Consider the following 16,757-nt stretch of genomic DNA (forward strand, 5'->3'; position numbering starts at 1 on the left):
AAATTACACCCCTGAGGTATTCTATTTTTTAATGAAATTCCTTGACCGCATTGAGCTTATGCGTACTTGAAAGGAATGGTTGAACAGGAAATCACTTAGGCAGTTTAATATCCTACCACAGCTGCCAAGCTGTCCTTGGTCACGAAGAATCCCGAACCTCCAGGTTGTGTGTTCTGCCATGTCGAAGTCAAACAAGCTAGCAAGGCAGTGTTGTTCGTGCATAAAAGCTTCTCGGACATATTTTCAAGACGATATAGATAATAAGGTGTTAAGCATGTCGTTTTAAAACCACACTGAAGGATGTCACGAAGTTCACGTGATAAAAGGACAAAAGTTAGGCTTAAAAGAAGTGCACTTTAAAGAATTTCTCGAAGCAGCCGGTAAGGGCTATTTTTCTGTAACTAATAAGTAATGTTGGCTGCTTTTCAGGTTTCAGGAAAGGTACAATAACTGCTTTTGTCATTCTTCTTGTAGTTTCTTCAGTACGTATATTTGCTAAAAGTTTAAAAAATGCTTCCACGCACGGTTGGGATAGATGCGCCAGCATTTCGTAGTGTATATAATAAGGGCCAGGTACAGTATTTTTCCTAGCCGAGAAAACTTTGTTTAATTCTATGATTGTAATTAAACCATATTAAAGTTCGTTTATGCAAGCAAACGTTGGAAGTCTGTTTCTCCGCTACGTTTTTTACTGTAAAACTGGTTCTGTGCAGTGCGAACTACTGGAAATTTTGGAAGTGCTTTTCTACACTTGTTTGTGTAACCGGAGCTGTTAGGAAAGGAATTGTAAAAGAAAAAAAAACTGCCGTTAAGTTTGCGGACTTGTACCCACATTTGTTTAAATGTAACAGACTATTTATGTTTGATACGTTGTTTCTCCGGGATAATTTGTAAGCAATGCGACGTAGGTTCCGTGCTTTTGTTTTGTTTTTAATATTGAGGTTCGGTACCTTCGGAAAGCTCCCAGGATTTATTTTGTTTCTTTTTCGCTTCTTTGCTGTGTTCTATGTACCAGACTTTATTTTCTCGTGCTACTCCTGACGACTGAGGAACAGCTGAGCGCAGCAGCAAGAATACAAGTTGTGAAAATTTGGTGGAGTTCGACAATGCTAAGATGACTCGAAAATGCTCTCTCAGACTGGCCCTTTCTCAAAACAGTTGCCAGTCCGCTAACTGTAGATTCGAATGGCGTGGTTTACTTGGGATGATCGATGGTCATGATGAACAGTAAATCACCCCAGCAAGGTGATCGCTTCGGTATGGGCCGTCGAGAACCTGCCGCTTAAAATCGGTCAAAACGGAAGGTGAGCTAAAGGCAAGTCTATGCAGCTCATTTTTCCTCAAGTCGATAGAGCAATATGTGGGTTTGCTTGTATTGAGCAGGCAAACGTTGCTGGAAAAAAATAATATCTTCTAAAACACGACCAGTAGTGTCAGTCTTCTCGCTCCCCAAAAACCCAGAGTGAGCATTAAAATCGCCTACTCCCCGGTATGGCTCTGGTAGCTGCTTAAAATGTGCTTCTAAGATATGGAGTGTACAGTGACGTGTGTTTGAAGAAATACTAAGCATATGGTAATTGTTTTAAAAATAAGAACGTTGACCACAACTGCGTCGTATTTCGTTTGTAGCTTCATTTCGCCGGTTGCAACATTGTTTGGACTGCAATGCAAACTGCTCCAGAAAACCTACTCGCCTGCTCCCATTCACATCGGAAGACTTTATACTTTTCAAAATATTTTTTTAATTGGAAGTCCCAAGCTAGTCTACTGTAGACAGTGTTACAGGCGTAAAAAAATTTGAAATCTCTTACATCGCTATGGCGCTTTACTATTCCACAGCACTTCCAGTGAATAATAAAAGCCGTAATTATTCTGGAAAATGTACTCAAAACGTCAGGTTCCTCTTTGTTAGGAGCCGGTCATTGGAACTTTTTCTTTTCGTTCAAGAGAGCTGTGGCACCGTTGCGGCAGAGACAAACTCTGACTCGTGTCCATCGCCTCAGTGGAGGCTCTGTAGTACCGCAGAGAACCCATGGGCAAAGGTGTTGTAGCCTTCTCCCAAACAGCGGAAGCCTTGAGGGCTATGTACTTGGTGTCCGGGGGTCAGGTGTCTGAGACCGGTGTGGTATGCCGCGCCCACACTCCACATCGGTGAGGTTTGTATGCGGTGTGAAAGAAAATGTGCTATGTGTCATTGGCTAACTCCTTCTTCCTTCTTTAAATGTTATACTTTCTTTTGAGTTTTTGGGAATTATTTTCCTGTCCTTTTTCTAGGCCGGACACGACCTTTAATAAGCGGCGTGGTCAAATTCGCAATTTTCGCAGCGTTACGCAGCATCACAGTAGTCTGATTGATGGTCATTTGCTCCACATTTGGTCCAGGTATCCCGGCGGCGGTAGCTTTGAGAGCCGTGGCCAAAATTCAGGCAGTTGAAGCAGCATCGAGGCTTCGGTATATATAGGCGGACGAAGATTTTTGAGTATCCTACCTCGATTGGCTCAGGCAGGGTACAGGAAGCAGAAGTCAGGACCAGGTGTTCCTGCGGATACTCGGGAACCTGTAATGTCGCCGCTCACTAACATCTGCGTGTTGCAGACGCCCCGGCGAGGCGTAGTGATTATTTCTCCCGGTGCTGATAACTTCATTCTGCCATAAGTCTCTACTATCCTCATAATTCTTTAAGAAAAAGCGAGCAGGAGTGTAAGCGTATTTATCTGGAAATGGTTAGTTTTTCGGTTCTCTGCATACAAACCAATTATACCAAGTATGACGATGTGCAACTTTCACAAAATGTGAAGGAAAAATGTCAGTCGACTTGGGTAATTAGGCCAAATGCTGGTAAACTAGCACGACGTCAGTTGTCGGTTGGAGCTGCGACATAGAAGGTGATACAAGGATACGACCTAATTACCACCCCAACTTCTTCCGTTTAGCTACTGCGCAAACATCATTCGAATCACGTTCTCCTCCTAACCGCTGCTGTTCATTCCTCTTAGCTCGGTGAGCTTAGGGCCGGGTGGCGCCGCCTGGTTACTACAGGCTAAACCTTGGCAGGTTAGCCACCCGGTGGGCAGGTGAGCAGTGGCGCAGCGCCCCAGGTTCTCGCTTGGTTACCACCGGCTACATGTTCGCAAGTAAGCCACCCAGTGCACAGGTGAGCAGTGGTGCAATGGCACAATCAATACAGGAGCTCTGGCATGTGCTGCCATAAGTGGGACTTGGGTTGCTTGGATTATAGTGCGACACAGGTTGCTCTTCTGAGCAACCTTGCACGATTAAATGGGCTGCCAGCTGGCAGGTTGGCCATCATCCGGTGGGTAGCCGTCCAAAGAGAAACAGGCACAGCGTCAAAATGCGGGGAACGGCAACTATAAGTATTTGCGCACTAAAGCAATGGCCCAATGAGAAATAACGTGAAAAAAATTTTTGCCAAGACCCTGATGTGCCCTTTTCGACCGTCCCAGCTCGAGAGCGAGGGACACCAAAAAAACTACTATAACGCTTTGCTTATTCACACTGTAGGTACCAAATTATACGTGAAAAGCAAAGCACAGCTTGTGCCATCTTGTAATTCGACATTTTCTTCAGGCTGTGAAATACAAAGCACACTCTCTTTTGCGGTGCAGGAGCCTTCCTGCAAATGAAAGCAAGTGTTTTTGCTTTACTCATTAATGCTTTGGTAAGCTTCTTAGGTGGCTCAAAACCAGCCGCGATTTCAGGTGTGGCCCCAAAGAACATGACTATTTTTTTCTGGCGTCTGCCAAAGCAGCCTGGCGTAGACCGATTGGCACAGCCTTCTGTATCAGGCTGTTCGAACCTTTCATGTTTTCATTTTGTTTATGTTTCGAAATTCTGACAAATTTTTGTCTGTTTTCTTTCAGAATTCTTCGGATAAATAGAGGAGCTCTTGCCGTACTGCCTGTTCCAGTGGAATGTAAACACTTGTTTTAAGAAAATAAATTCTCTATTTTGAAAAGTGCGAAGAATAGAACAAAAAAACAGGCCACAGCACTAGTGAGAACTAGTACATCTTGTACTGTGTCGTTATCTTGCAAATTTTACATTAACCACTTGCAACAACATCTCGCCTAGCATTCTAGAATTTTAAATCTCTGAAATCCCTGAACTTTCCTCACCTAAACAAAGGTGCGCGAGCTTAGTCCCCCTCAGTGCAAGGCAACGTAATGCAGCGCGTCTACAATTTGCAGCATTATATTTGAGCGGGAAGCTTCTGAAGAAAGAGAATAGTCTGATGCAAAGTCGCACCAAAGGTAAACAACAAACTGCGTTTTCAATATCGTCTTATATTGGGCATCCGTGCTTCCCGCCTTTCTCTCGAATGCTTTCCTGCCAGACTAGCTACTTCCACACGAAGTCTCTCGTCAAAGCAAAAAAAGCCGCGATGAAAAAATTGGGTGGGATTAGGCTTCTAAAGGGCATCATAACTGTTCAAAACTATTTGCGGGTGCGACCAGATAGCGCAGTGGGACAATTTTCCTTGTCCCCTTTCGCAGCTGTGTTAGGCACCTCTACAAATGCTTCGCAATACTAGAGCCTCTTCCGCGAATAAATTTTCTGCTACACACGAAATTTCCGTTCTCTGAATAAAATCTAGCCCAATTCGAATGTTAGAGTACTACCTGCATTCGTGGGCTGGTTATAAGTTCAGCATAGAGCAAAATGAATTATTCATGTTTTATAAGACCCGAAATAACCAATACTTTTCGAGAAAAAAAATTCGCCTATCAATCACACCGTCTGCAGGCTCCCTAAACTAATTGTATGAGATAACAGGTACCGTAATAGAAAATAACCGTCACATTTTACGCCATGTCCCCCGTACGCAGATGTATCACCGGAAATTTCATTTCAGTGGTTTTTCAGTGTATTTTTTCAGCACTCATTACGACTGTTCTCACTTACCAATCTCCCTAAAAACCAAAGATTAACAAATTTAAAATGTGCAAAGAGCTATACCGAAATTTCTGTTTCGAAAAAAACTTACCTTCATTTCTTCTGTTCTCAACTCAATGACGCATTCGTCGATTTTTTCACAGATGCTTCGAACATACTGTGAAGAAAAATGTACGAATTAAGGTCTGTCCTCAAAGTTTTTCATGGAGCTTTTTATAACAAAGATCAGCTGCGTTTCCTTTTGAGAATGATGCACCAGTAACACATAGATGAGCACTACAAAAACTTGGCGCGTTAGGCAAGATCAATTATTAAATCACAAAGTAGAGACGTCAAGTACCATGACGTGATTGGTGTTTTCGCTTGCAACTCTTGCTCAGTGTTTGTAAGAGAGGCTTAGTCGAGTGCTCACGGTCGTACTATGATCAGAAAAATAATATTTTTTTTTCTTCTACATTAACGATCTATAACGCGATGCAGCAGTTGAAACTGTAACAAGCCAATTTTATTCAGATCTTTTTTTGCCTCCATAGTGCAACAAAAGGCTCCATTAATAGTAATGGTACAAAATCTCTCCCTATAATAGTGCAGGCACCACCTCTTTCCCTTTTGAGCACCCATCACGCCTTTCTTTAACGAGCCATTTAGCTGGTTTCGTCATTACGCAAGTCTCAACAGCGCACACAGCTCTACGTCAACCCCTCATTGCGTTTGAGTTATCGAATTACAAGAATTATGTTTACGGGTAAGGTATGTGTCAACGCAAAGAAGAATCTGCTGATGGCAGTTTGCCGTTGTGCACGCATTACATGCACTCGCTGGAAGCTTGAACCCATGTGCTGTCCTTCCGTTCATTCGATCGCTATAACTGCCTGTTTTGTAAATTCTTTCTATCATAAGTTTTCTTCATGCATGCGTTTCTGTAGCAGTTCTATTTGTTCTCCACTGTCAACGAAACTGTATTAGCAGGCGCAGTTATCCCACAAGCAGATCGAATTAACAATGCGGAGTAAACATCGTATGCCATCATCTTATTTTCTATTGCTACACGGTTACTTCTGCAAACATCGCCGCTTTGAATTCCGCTGCACGATACGCCAGATATATTGAAATTGATCTAGCCATCTCAAATGCCGCTCGCTATTTCTCTGCCGGTAGCCAATGGCAGTTGAAATGTAATCAAACTGCACATTTTACAAGGAGAAACATGCACAGTTATTTTAGTATACGTATATTTACCAAAATAAAAACCTTTGCTCAGCCGGCAAAACAGTGACGTAGGAGGAATAACTATAATATTGCCACCTATTGTGGCCAACCGCCCGATAGCTGACCATGAAAAGGTTGCCAGAAGCAGCTGCGCTGACGACCTCCCATCGCAGCCACTACTATGTGACAGAGAACTGACGGCACACTCACCCGAGTTAAAGAGACGCATTTCTTTCGGCATACCTATTATTGTCGACAAACACAACGTCAGTGCGTCAGTCGGGCCTGTCGTGCACTTACGCATGTCCGATGGTCTCTACTTCGGCCAAATGAATGTCCGGATTAGGAAATCCATGTTCGTCGTAAGTTAAGTCGTTCTGTGTGACTGCGCTGGGGATCTCACTCTTGATATTCACTTTGCGCCAGTGGCATAAATCCAGGGAGGTACTGAGCTCTCCGTCCCCTCCCCCTCAACTCCCCCCGACCTAACCAATGCCCATATGCGCGTCTATGGCCCGAAGGATCCACAAAGCCGCCGCCATCAGCAGAAGCCTAGCTGACCGCGGAGATGATACGGAGGAGTCAATTGAACCGTTGACGAGAAAAGGCTCTAAAACGTCCCATAGGCAATGGCCCTTACCGTCAAGCTGCAAACCCTGCATTGTGCCCCATGCAAAGAGTTATTTTGTGTGCCGCGTTGTTTAACGATGTATTCTTTCCATTTGAGTAAAAGGGTATATCGTCTGCGTTCACGACCTAGGAAACGCTGAATAATTAAAGGAACTTTGCGTTTATGGACAACCTTTGCGTAATCCTTGCGGATGTGGTCCTTGATGCAGCAAATGTCTCGGATCTTGAGAGGGTTTGGATCGGTTTGACCTTATAAAGCTGCCAGCGAAGAGAAGTGGAGCACTGTCCGTGTTTCTCATTGCTGTACGAAGTCCCTTCGCCACGTAAATAAACCTGTGTGCACCTCAAAGCAACAACACCTGTTTATCTGCTGCTCCCCTGACCAGCTCTGGCTCAATCAAACTCGAAGTCCGCGACAATGTGCTCCTATAGTGCGCTATGACGACTATGGCATCCTTGGGCGCTTATGAGGAGAACAGGCTACGCTTGAGTTAAAGCCATTGTTTTTAGAAACTTCACTCCGAAAGTCTCACCTAAGGGCTCATTAAAAATGATGGCATGTAGTGCTCATTTTATAGCCCAATTTTCCGTTTGTGCCCAGCTTCAGTACTCGTAGCTGGTACGACCCCATGGTTGTGCTTCTTGCTTCCAGCAACTTTTCCTCTGCTGTACAGATGTGTGTTGACTGCTTGTTGTTACTCTCTCTCTCTCTTTTTCAGGAGCGAAGTTTCGTCCTGAAAAGCAAACGGGTCTGTACGGGCCAAGAAAATATGAGCACAAGGCCGGGCTTGTCATTAGAATTTTATAGCGGGCTGCGTTCCATTCTGGAGCGCAGTGGCGGCGAGTTGGGCCGGACCCAGTCTAGATACCATCCAGTGCAGACCTCCAGTATCGAGTGTAAATGTCTATTTTGTAGTTTCTTCGCACCTAGAGCCTGTGTTGTGCCGTTTCAACATTCCAGTTCCGCGGTAGTGATATTTCCGCAGCATTTAAACAACAACGCTTTCTCGCTGTATATCCTCATACTCCATGTTTCTTTATTTTTAGCTGCAAAGACTGGCGACCCTGATATGACTGCAAGGACATTCGCGATTTTCGAATCTGACCGGTAGTTTTAAGAAACTGACAGTGATTGCGGTGGACAGTGCTCAATGTGTTTTACTTACTTGTTTTTTTAAGTAAAGGTGGCCAGCTGAGATGAACTAGCTTTAGGCATGCCGCCAAGCTAGAGTCGCACCTGTCAGCGCCTGTCTCGAACACTGTTATAACGTTCGCCACGTCCGAACAAGAAGATACCCCGAAGAAGGCTTCGAGGGTTTGAGTGCTGCCGACTCTCGAACGCCCAGGACAACAACTCTGTCTCAATCAGAGATCTACTCGATGCCAGAAAATCAGAGGCCTGAAGTTAAATACAATAACACGTTGTCGTGGCATGTCCAAGAGCATTAAATGTTGGGATACGGTCAGATACTCAGCAACGAAGTGGCACTCAATAGCGTCGACCGATTTTCATGACGTCGTGGTTAATTCCCTTCGACCTCCTAGCGTTAAATTTGCTGGGGATGACAGATGCAAGGGGATTAACCACGGCTTAAACATATTAACCTCCCCCTCACGGAAATCGGTCGAAGCAACTGGCTTTTGAACTTTGTACATGCCTTCTGTGCCTGATTTGGTGCGTCCAGCCTGGGTGTGTCTCCGGCCTGCCTCCGCTCAGGCATCGGATCGCACGAGCGCCACTGGCCCTCACAGTCGTTTGGGAGTCGTAGCCACTCCCATGGGGTTTCGCATCCTCAGAGGATGAGCCCCGGCCAACCCATCCCCACCGCTGACGTTGCACAAGCAGGCCGCACAGTCGGATCCCCTCCCCACTGTAGAGAGGGACATATAGTAGGTGAGTCCGAATGGAGGAAGGACTCCCCGCTCCACTAATGTACCGCGGGTACATGGACAGGGATAGAAAGAGAATCATTTTTTATTGTATAAAAGGTGACCGGAGTAGACTGGGAGTGAAATCCTACGTCCGGGCCTCCAGTAGCTTTCGCCAACGCTTTGGTGATCGCGGCTAGTGCCTCCTGGTCTTCCAGGGTGCCGTTGACGAACGTCACCTCCCATTGCTCCAGGGCAGCGTTGGGTGGATTTAAGCGGTTGGTTTTAGCGGTGCGTGTCCATGTAATATGTGTGAATGTAGGAATGTCCCCACACCACGCGCATGTATCTGCGTGTAATTTGAGGAGAATGCGGTGTAGGTAGAAGAATTTTGGGAAAGGGAGTGTTTGGGGGCGTCTTAGGAGTTAGGAGTTCGCCGGCAAGGTGGTGGACGAGGAAGAAGAGGACGAAAGGCGGAAGGTTAACCGGCACATGAAACCAGTTTGCTAACCTGCATTATGGGAAAGGGTTGAGGGCGTATAAACGTAAGAGAGAAAAGGTAGTGATAAAAAAAAGCAGAAGGCGAAAAAGTTTCGGCAAACTCGCAACCTGTCGGGCAGGCACGACACTCTTAAGAACCGCAGGAGAGCCTGGCAGGCCCTCACCGCTGATGATCACTGCGGCCAGTTCCCAATAATTTTGAACTCCGTTGGCGGACGTGAATCGATGTGTTCCAGCTCACGGCGTAGAGAAAATCTTTCAGAGCGGCGAATGCCCAGCGCACAGTTCGCCGGGGAAAGCTGCTAATGTGGCGAGGGCTAGAAATGCAATTTAGCAGAGGGTCTCTAGAAGGGTGAAAAATGGTTTGAGAGGAGGTAGAGGGTAAATTCGGAGTGTCCCGCTCGGTGGGTATATTCTAGAGCAACGTCTTCGGCCCTAATATTGCCATCTAGATCTACATGAGCTGGGACTCAGGTGATGACGTGAGCATACAGGAGGTGGTTGCCCAAAACGCGGACACGATCACTCCTGTAGGCTCTACAGGCTATTTCAGAGATAGTAAAAATGTGGCAGTTGGGCTGCTGGGTTTCGCTCATTTTTTCATTTTGATGGTGATGGTTATAGCGATGACTTCTGCGGCCACGGGTCCCATGCCGTGAAGCACGCTCCAAGTTAGGGGGTACAAGCGTGATACCCAGCAGCGCAGCCATGTATATGGGCTGTGCTTACGAAGCCACATCCAGATACATGGTCATGGTGACTTGGCCATATCACCTATGGAGCCTGCGAAGACGTGCCTGACGACGGGGGATGACTCGGACTCATGGTTCATGTGAGGAGGGACAGGGTCTGTGTTAAGGCGCGAGCACATGGTGGGGAGAATCCTGGTCACGACGAGGGTCATGGGCTCCTAAGCAACAGGGATGACTTCACAGGAAGCAGCTTGCTTGCTCCAAACTGCACATAGGTACTATCGCGATCAGAAGTTTACGGGACGGGAGTGTGAGGAAAAAAAATTTATTTCCGCGCGCTCACGTAATCCAGTCAACTGATATATGTCAAGATATGCAGAGACGTGCATGCTCTCTCTGCTGGTAACCATACCACGTGTCTGGGTAGCGAGGTAGAGCTTCAATAAACTTTTTCCTGTAAACACACGTCCCATGATATTTTTATCGCGATAGTACAATCAGCTGTAGTGGCTATACAGACGACTGCGGCCGGGGTGAGCCGTTGTGGAATCCCGGTTGTTTTCAAAACTGATAATAAACTCGGGCTTATTTGGCAATGAAAACCACCGCGTGCGAGTCTTTCTCTTGTTTCGAGGGTGTAAATAAAAAAGCTAGAACAACAAAGAAATTGCTTCCCTGCGTTTTAAAGCAGCCGGCATAAAGTGGAAGCAATTTATTTAACAACCTAAAATAAAAAGGGATTTATTTAAAATCAAATAAATTGATTATGAATTTTGCACACCGAGTGAATGACAAAACCAAGAGATAGGTAATCAAGACGCTGTGATCGTCAATTTTCTGTGCTGCTTCGCACAAAAAAATCAAGGAAAGTTCGAGCAGTCACAGCTCTTGTGTTTTCATTGCTACAGCTGTGCCAGTTCGCATTTCTTTCTTCTGATTAATTTATTAACCGTGTGCTGGAATAAACGAGTACATATTTAATCGTATACGCAAATGGAAGGTAATACCAATCATCTCGCCTGTTCCTGCGCAATGAATTGTGCCCTTATTTCTTTAATATGCGGTGGTTGGAAGGCATGAGTTAATGTCAGGTTGCTTAATACAATTAGTTTCATTCAATTCTATTCCATTGTTCTCATCGGCCCGCCTCTATGATTGATTCCAGCTGCGGGGGTGCTTCGCGCAGCTGGAGTATGAAAATATACAAAATGACATGGAATTCCAACAATAATATTGTATCTACGCACTCCGTCGATACAAATGCACTATGCCTCCAGTACAGAAACAGTCGTGCACAAAAGATTTCGTGCTTTAATTGCACCCGCTAGTCATGCGTGCTTGTCGACGTCTTTTTAAGTATACGGTGCCTTGTATTTCCACAGGCCCTTCTAGGCTAGGCAAATCATTCGTTTAGAAATATATACCGGCTGCCTGATAATGGCTGTGCTGTCATGTGATCCTCCTGTGAGCGTTTTGCTGCCGAGTGGAAACCTGCAGTTTGCACGCTCTCTCTTTTTTTCTTGCACCAAATATGGCACGCAGTGATATATAGCGCCTATTTCATGCCTTTATATCGCGACATCAATGCAACAATGCTCCCAAGAAATATTTTTGCACCAAACCTCCGACAGCTGCGCATGAATGCAATGGCAAACTCCTCAGGCAACGGAGCAAGCGCCGCTCTTCTTCCCGCCGACCTTTCCAGAGGAATTCAAGGTTCCGCCGCACTTTCTTATACTGCAAATACTTAACATGGAGTGCGCGTACCGAAAATGTACTCATTTGACGCGATGTGAAACAGTGGCATAGCAGACAAATTCATATTCCTTAATGTTAGCATTTAAATGCTACATCAATCAGAAATATATGATCCCAATGAGAGAAAATTCTTACCCCAAAGACCAGGTTGGAGGATACTGGCGGGATGATGCTCATCGCGTATTTCATACAGTTGTTGACGATAGTTTGAAGTGCTCGTCCCAGACTCGTGGCGTAGATAATGCCTGGAAAACAGTACTTGACGTGAGCACTGGTGCACCTCAGATTTCTTGAAACCAATTAAGCGGTGCACCTCAGATTTCTTGAAACCAATTAAGCGAAATGTACTGATGTCAGTGCAAGAAGAAATGGAAGCAGAAATAATGATTTAAAATTTCAGGGGCAGGATTTCATCAACACCGGTCGCCTTTTTGCCTCCAGAGAATGAGATGACAGGCTTTCATCTGCTAAAGTATAGCAAAAACTTCTCGCGGCAACGCAACGCACATGACCACCAAGCTGCTGCAATTGTCCCGGCTTACACCACTCTACTCTCACCAAATGTAGCTCAAACCTTTTCATACCTGAACATTCACTTTTGGGATGTCAGCTTGATCCATCAGCATCATCTGATCCCCGCCGTTTACTCAGCCGGTATCAGTGTAACAATTAAGTGACCTTTCGTTCGTCTTTCGATGAGCCCCATAACCTCGTCCACATGAAAGCCTCACCACTTTTTTTGAACTGCTGTCTGTGCCCGCGCCTTCAAGGCCCGCCACCAGGCATCAAGAGAGCAGATGTCACCCGGCTCAACAAGTGCCGGATAGCGCATCCTTGCCGAGCGCTGAACCGGCAACCTCATTCCTGTGAGGCCGCGAATTAAAGTTTCAGTTGAATACAAAGCTGGTTCTTCGCCTCTGATGTACAGTGGAGGTTCGTACCCTGAGCCTGAGCTCTTTTCGTTAATCTTAACCTGTTCTCTTCACACACTGCTTCTGTCCACGAAAAAAAAGATTGCTACAGTGCTCTTCAAGAAATGATGCCCCATTCTGGCGCCAAAATATCCATTCAAGTCTCCTGACACCTCTATTATCTACGACTGGGAAAGCTAGTCTTTTTCCCCTGCAGGCACATTTTTCTCATGCATCTCTCCAAAGAGCATTTTACGGCGTTGACCTTACTAGCATTGTCCTCAAATACGTGGTGTCGTCCGCACCAACACCTGCCTCGGGTGACAAAGGGCAAAGTGATAGAAAAATTGCATTCTCCACATTTAAGGAAGAGGACGGAGACAGAAAATAGGAGAGGGGGAGTAAGGGTGGGATGCTATTAGTGTAAAAGTAGAGAGAGTGAAATCTCTGCCCTTTTAGCGGAGAGGAGGAGAGAGAATAGAGGGAGAGAACGTTGGAGGCGTCGGTTGGCAAAGGAAAAAGAGTGAAATCTCTGCACATTTAGATAAGAGGAAGTAGAAGGAAGCACAATAGAGTGTGTCAGGTGACGGGTTGCCCAGTTGCTTATGTTTCACCTCGGCTACTGAAGTTGGTGTGTACGAAACCCACCACCGCTCAAGGGTGTACAGACGTGTATCTCGACCCGGCTTCTTTGCAGTCACAGGACAGCGCACGCTCAAGCGTTCGCTTGGTACAGTCTGCGTCACCCTTGTGTACAGCGCTCGAGCGGCGTACTTCCATCCGGAAAAATCGACACCACGTCGCAACTTTTAACATTTAAAAGCAATATTTGCGTGGAAGTAGAGCCATACAGATGTTCAAGAGAGGTGGACACTAGTACTTCGTCTGTAAACTAAGGGCTGCTTTTTAATTTCAGCGTGCATTCGCGGTGCACACTGCTCGAGCACTGTACATAAGGGCGACGCAGAATGTGCACTCCTAACTGTCCTATAATTTTTTTTTCTTGCTGCTTTACACGGCTAATAACTTTTGTATCTAAGCTGAGAAACTCTCGGAATAGCCATTTCTGCGCGAAGTATGCGCCGTCTCACTTCTACCTTAGCTAGGAAGCTGAAATGACTTACATAAGGAAGCCAACGGCCACCGAAACCAAGGAGCATAGGCGAATGTTTCCATTTTTGTTATATAGTGATGTTGGTATAGCGGGATAATAATGCGATTAATCTGTCGCTTTACAAGAGTCAATTAATAATCAGAAGAAAAAAACAACCATGCCACTAGTGGTATCCGAACCCACGACGTTCGAATTTCGCGCCTGGTGCTCTACCAACACTGTGGGTTCGGATCCCGCCGGTGGCATGGTTGTTTTTCCTTCTGTGTTACAATTTTTTGCCGTAAAGCGACTGATTATTGGCAGCAATATTCTGCAATTGATCAAATGTAACCATTCTCCAGCGCTGCTTGGTTTCGGTGGAGGTTGACTTCCTTCATATGTATTTTAAACGAGCCTCTCATTTTCCTTTTTATGTCTGAAATGACCTGTGAGTCAAGTCGCACTCCACCGGGGTAAATGCAATACGCGCATAATTCCCTTCATCGTACATCACATCTATTGCTCACACGTGTTCAATTGCCGCCGCACTGAAGCGGCTGCGTGATCCCCGATGCAGCGCTGTTTATATGTGACAGCTATGGCTGACTCCGCAGCCGCCTATCAGGAAAGGGGCAGCTCAGTAAACTCACGCTTGAGAAGCCTGGAGAAAGTATCTCGGGAGTGATTGAAGACGTTAGCATTCGGCGAGGAAGCTAAAAAAAATACAGACGAGCCGTTCTTATTGAGTGATGTCTCGCTAATCATCGGTCCAGCTGGCGTCTGGCTCTGTGCACAAGAGAGGGCCAAGGGCACGTATAAGATTTGCCGCATGATACTGTTGGTGAGTGCGATGGCCACTTGAAGCAGAAGAACCAATAAAGATGTCTTAAAATCAATTAACCGTAAAACTTAGTACGGCTTTCTACCTATATATTACTACGGCCGTTAGCTCAGCTGCGGGCGCGACAGGCCGGAGTCAGGGAGCATACAAAAACCAGGTCACCTCAGCACTACCTGCAGCGTCCTCTCCGTCGTCAACAACACAGCGACAGAACAATGTCATCTTCGCATCTCAGCTGTATACCGTAACACTACCAACCTGAACCCTCCCTGAAGCAGTCTTTGTGCGTCCTAAGTTGGTGGGCTTAAATGGTAAAGCTTAAGACGGGCGACGTGTGTATGGGGTAACACGGTGGTTTGGGCTAGTTGGTTGCAGTTCATAATGGAGACAAGTTTTCCAGCATGAATAAAACGCACACAGAAGACAAGGAACAAACAAGACACAGCACAGTCCTGTCTAATGCAGCACAGTCCTGTCTTGTTTGTTCCTTGTCTTCTGTGTGCGTTTTCTTCATGGTGTGTATGGGGCCGCGGGTGGAGAGCTCGAGCGCAGGGGTATGATTTCGTATGTCACATTGCTGAGTTGGCTCAATACACTTAAGGACCAACGTAACGAGGCAGTAGCTTCTGACAAAGGTCCTGCTACGGCGCGCAGGGAGCCAGCAGGGGTACTAGGAAGCCGGGAGGGTACTGCGCGTCACGGTGATGAAGGTCGCAACGACGTTTTCGCATGGTCTGAGAAATGTCCAGATGATCCGGAGTGATTTGATGGGCGGTGTCAGCCCGGGAAATGACATCACAAGCGCAACTTCTGGTAGAAGGGTCATTCGGCAGTAAGTTGACAAAAGGTAGCAGCAGCTCGTGGTCAAAGAGTAGGTAACAAGGGAAGTAGAGTATCCGGTTATATCGTGGCGTGAGGAGTTGTAATCGAACGTCACGAAAAGCAAACTGACCTCCCGGTCACGATAGTGGCCTGAGATATGCATAGCATGTCCACCAGGGTGAGATTAAGGGGCTCGGTATGGCCGTTTTTTAGGGGATCGTCGTGAACTTATGACGGGTGGAGCATGAGCGCAGAAGGTTGCCGAGCACATTAGAAAGAAGGAAGAGGCCGCGATCCGTAAGCAGTTGATGAGGAGCGGCATGAAGCAGGACGCCGTCATGATGAAGAACTTAGGCGACATCGGAGACAACGATGGTCTGGATAGCGCGCGTTTTAGCATACCGAGTAGTGTAATCGATCGCAACGGCAATCCACTTGTTCCGTGAAGTTGATGTGGGAAAAGTCCCATGCAGGTTGAGATCAACACAAAAAGTTGGTCAGTCGTAATATCGATGGCCTGCAACTAGCCGCTAGGCGGAAGCTAGGGCGTTTTCCGACGCTGACATTGATAGCATGCAGCAAAGTAGCCGCGGAAAGAGCGGTACAGGCAAGACCAGATTTACCGCCTTCGCACACTGTCGCACGTGCGTGGCACGCCCAGGAGCCTTGAAATAAGAGCATCATAAAGTTAGGCAAGTACAGAAGAGCGGAGATAAGCGAGATGACGACCAAGAGGACGATGCCATCTGGGTGCGTACTGCATATTGTCACCGAGAAACGATTGACGTACGCAGCGCAGGTTTACTTACACGCGCAAGACGCTGTTGGGACGCGCAAGGCAGCAGGCAGCTCGAGAGATGAAGACGAGAAAACATCCAGCCCCGATATGGCTCAAGGCTTGCCAAATGCCAGGTAATACAGTTTAGCCCCGATGGCGCCGCTATAGGAGTTAGTAGTGTGGCATTACTCCCCCTCTATGAAAGACACCGACTTAATGTGGCAGCAATGGGAGGCAGGACAACAAAGGTAGTCGCATGTGTCGGGCGTGCCGTGTAGACACGCGCGAGGGGATAGCGGGCGTGGTACGGCTTCATTCGGGCGACATGGACAACTTCGGAGGTCGGCCGCCTAGAAGAGCGAACTGTTCCCTGGGGAAGAACTTCGTAGGTGACTTCACTGAGCTGGCGGAGCACCTCGTAGGGGCCAAAGTATCGACGAAGAAGCTTCTCAGAGCGCCCTCGCATGCAGATTGGGCTCCACACCCAGACTTGTTCGCCTGGCTGGTAACGCACATTTCGCTGGTGGAGGTTATATAGCGCCGAGCGTCGAGCACTTGCTTGTGCCGAATGCGCTCCCGAGCGAGTTGGCGGGCAGCCTCAGCGTAACGAACAAATTAGGCAGCACCCATAACTGAGGAGCTAGGGCTAGCTGGAAGCAGCACTGCATCCAGCATTGTTGTGGCTTCGAGACCATGTACTAAACAAAATGGAGTGAAGCGTGTCGCTTCCGGAACTGC

Source organism: Amblyomma americanum, chromosome 2 (genome assembly GCF_052857255.1).
Source record: "Amblyomma americanum isolate KBUSLIRL-KWMA chromosome 2, ASM5285725v1, whole genome shotgun sequence".
NCBI classification, from domain to species: domain Eukaryota; kingdom Metazoa; phylum Arthropoda; class Arachnida; order Ixodida; family Ixodidae; genus Amblyomma; species Amblyomma americanum.